Below are 4,082 nucleotides of genomic sequence, written 5' to 3'. Positions count from 1 at the left end.
TAACCTAACCATTTATGATAGATAGCTAACCCAATATTCATGGAAGTTTGGTCGGTTTATCGCACGCAAATTTCGATGAATGCGAAAAAGTTTATAATATTGAATGTATGAAAGAGGACTCACCGATATACATAACGCCGAATTTGTCCACTATCCTGCGGAACCTAACTTCTTTCAATGCCGCTTCCAGGACGATAATCAGCATTTTTGAATGGCCTCAAGGGAGCGCAATCTCGATTCTTGTCCGTCTTTAAACCAAAAATCAACAGTAGCCGTCTTTTGTCCATGTACAGATCACGCACTACCCGCTTAAATGCAATTCAATCTCACTCCGCGATAACACTAATCCTACTGCAACGGAAATATAATCGACAGTTCGAAATGCCTAAATCTAACTTTAACGGAAATAACAGCAAACTGTCAGAATTATTGGAAATTCGTGATTGCAACACGTCAAACAAGAAGTCTGACCGCAAAGAAAAGTAGGTGCATAGTCAATGCTTGCTACGATCCTTTTTGTGTGTATATTAGCGCAAATAATAAACAAGATGAATGCAAACCCAAACCATTTTACAAGATGGGTTACTATGTTCCTAGTTTTTTCCCTTGCTATCCACAAACAATTTAGATATCGTCGTAGTTAGTTAAGTTAGATCAAACAATATAAATAAAGGAAAGAAAAAAACAAAAACTACAGAAAAACTATCAATAGGTTTACAATGAAATTCAAGAAAATAGAATAAAAATAAAAATATTTGAAATGATGATTATCCTCAGTGTTAGCATTAGAAAGTGATTTTTTATTATAACGTGATAGTCTTAACTTTTGTAACATGTTATGTAAAAAAGAAACCCCGGCGTAAAAAAGCTTTTGCAAATGCCGTGTCAAATAAATGTTTCATGAAAAAAAGATGGGTTACTAAATATTTATTTCGAAACTGTATTCTAAAAAATTGGTTCTCAATCTGAAACGACGAATTCGTAGCATTTAATTTGCAGTTTCGTCAAAATTATTGCAGCCGGAATTTTTATTCACTCTTAAATAGGCCTACAAGCGTTCAGCTTTAAGTTCCACCAAACGTTGCTATCAAGATGCAAGCACCCAGTTCCGCGTTATAAAGGCCAACAAACTCTCGTCAGCCGTCGCAAAGGATCGGTCCCAGCATCCATCAAGCCTTAATTGTGTGGCACCAGCACCAGCGTAGTGCAGACTGATTGGCACACGGAGCGCATCCGGTGGTGCTCTTTTTCTACCGTCACCGCGCTGCTGGCTGCCGCCTGACGATGGCTCGTCTCTATCTATCATACGGACGAACACCTCCCGGGCCGTACTTTTGGTACTTCAAGACCAGACAACATCGTAAATCAATCATCCAATAAGCTTCCATTGCACATGATGGGTTGGGTGGCGTGCTCTTGAAAATTCGACTTTTGACTGGGAGGACAACTTTCGGAGCGTCGCTAGTATCAATGAAAATGCGAAGGAGCGAGCAACGTCTGACTTCTTGTGTCAACGTTATCGTTGGCTTTAAGCTGTAAATAAACAAAGGTTTCCAAATGAAAATAACAGACTAGAGCTCTATTTGTTCTTTTTTGAAGGTAACATTTGAAGAGAGCAATATGTTTTAAAAAAATTACAACTAACTTTCGAACCAAAATGGATAGCAATTTTGTCATTTTTTCATAATTACGCGCCATCAAAAAACGCCCAATACAAATTTATGCTAGAAAACTATACTAAAATAATTAAAAATGCGATATTCTGAATTCACAAACCACGGGGACATTATCTTAAGAATATCAACATATTGACCATGAAAGCTGACGAAACATTCTATTATGTGTAGATCTAAAAGTAAATATTTGGGAGCAAGCAATTTAACCTTCCTAAATACGGTTACATTTACTGCTGTTGGATTGTTGAGCAACCTGGCAAAGTTTTTGAATAGTTTCATTACTTTTGCAGATTAAGGCTTGCGGGTTTTATTCAACGCGTTCATTTCATATGGCACGTTTTTATAAGCTTGGCAGTATTTTCTTTGTTTTACATTTCGTGTGGGATTCGCTTCAATACCAACTTTGAAAAATTCCGAGGGCGACCATGGAATTTCAAAAAAATTTCATCAATAAATTGTAGCAGACACAACACTCGAAAACAATTGTTCACCCGCTATAACGATCATTTTAAATATATTTTAGTTGGGAGTGCGGCCGCATTTGAGATTATGGCGCCACTGATATATGTGCAAGTATACGGGGGATAAACCACTAGTGAAAAATTGTTCCCGAGCCTAAGGGATTTGAACGAGTGGTTGGATCCGTGTACAAAAGGTGGAGCTAGTGTTCTAGTAAATTAAAGTGTCGGATAGTTTGTGATATTATGGACAAAAAAATTTTTTCGCTGTGCCCATCTGGATTTGGTTTAGCAATGCCACACACTATAAAAAAAATTGGATCTTTCATCGAAATTGCGAGATCATCTAATTTGGGTGTCCCATTTAAGAAATTTTGACTCTACATGAAGCATTTTTAGTAGTAAAATCACAATTTTCAAACTCAATCTATTTTTTTTTTCAGAAATATCACCTTTGCAATTTTTCAAACATACCTGAAAGTATTCTCTTTAAAATGCAAGAAAAAAATATTTTGGTTGCCCCAATTTTGGATATTTATATTTTAAAAGGGCCTATTTTTTATTCAATATTGCTCATAACTTCTGTTCTAGAAGTGATATCTGAATTCTTCTAATTTGTCTCAATGAGCCTTAAAAGTTGTTTGAACCGTCTACGAGAAAAAAAAGGTGCGGCGAAAATAGCAGTTTTTGTTGGAACACCCTAAGTTGCTCAATTAAAAACCGTTGGAGGTACAACTATGACGTCTTCGGAAAAGTTGCTTGGTATAAGTTCCTCTACAATGTTGCCGAAGACTATAATGTTCTATCTCCCCACATTCAGAAAATAATTTCTGAAGCATCCCAACAATATGAGCCACCCTAATACCATCTACATCTGGAGATGGGATATGTGATACTGATTATTTGTCCTGAAGACATCGTAGCTCTAAAACATAAGGTTTAGCTACAAACATTTATGTCTTTCTAAATTGTGGTTTCGGACTACTGTGCAATCGAATCCAGATGAGCTGCGTAAAAGATATCAACTTCGCTATACCTGCCCCTAAAATATTAATTTTATCCATTTTGTTCATGTTGTTCATTTTGTTTATTTTGCTCTTTTTGTTTATTAGGTTCTACAAGATGACGACACAAATGAACTCATGATGAATGAAGTTCATGTTTGACAATTCGCGGTGGTTTGTTTACTCTGTCAGTTGCATGAGTTCGAGTGCAACGGGTGCTCATCTGTTTCATTCGAACTCACATAAATCCCATGTAAACAAACCACCGAGAATTGTCAAATGAAGTTCATCCGGTTCATTTTGGTTGGTGTAAAACCTAATTTTGTTCATTTTGTTCATTTTGTTCATTTGGTTCATTTTGTTCATTTTGTTCATTTTGTTCATTTTTTTCGTTTTGTTCATTTTGTTCATTTTGTTCATTTTGTTCATTTTGTTCATTTTGTTCATTTTGTTCATTTTGTTCGTTTTGTTCATTTTGTTCATTTTGTTCATTTTGTTCATTTTGTTCATTTTGTTCATTCTGTTCATTTTGTTCATTTTGTTCATTTTGTTCATTTTGTTCATTTTGTTCATTTTGTTCATTTTGTTCATTTTGTTCATTCTGTTCATTTTGTTCATTTTGTTCATTTTGTTCATTTTGTTCATTTTGTTCATTTTGTTCATTTTGTTCATTTTGTTCATTTTGTTCATTTTGTTCATTTTGTTCATTTTGTTCATTTTGTTCATTTTGTTCATTTTGTTCATTTTGTTCATTTTGTCCATTTTGTGCATTTTGTGCATTTTGTTCATTTTGTTCATTTTGTTCATTTTGTTCATTTTGTTCATTTTGTTCATTTTGTTCATTTTGTTCATTTTGTTCATTTTGTTCATTTTGTTCATTTTGTTCATTTTGTTCATTTTGTTCATTTTGTTCATTTTGTTCATTTTGTTCATTTTGTTCATTT

Source organism: Topomyia yanbarensis, chromosome 3, assembly GCF_030247195.1.
Source record: "Topomyia yanbarensis strain Yona2022 chromosome 3, ASM3024719v1, whole genome shotgun sequence".
NCBI classification, from domain to species: Eukaryota; Metazoa; Arthropoda; class Insecta; order Diptera; family Culicidae; genus Topomyia; species Topomyia yanbarensis.
Note: the sequence above shows the minus strand (reverse complement) of the source record.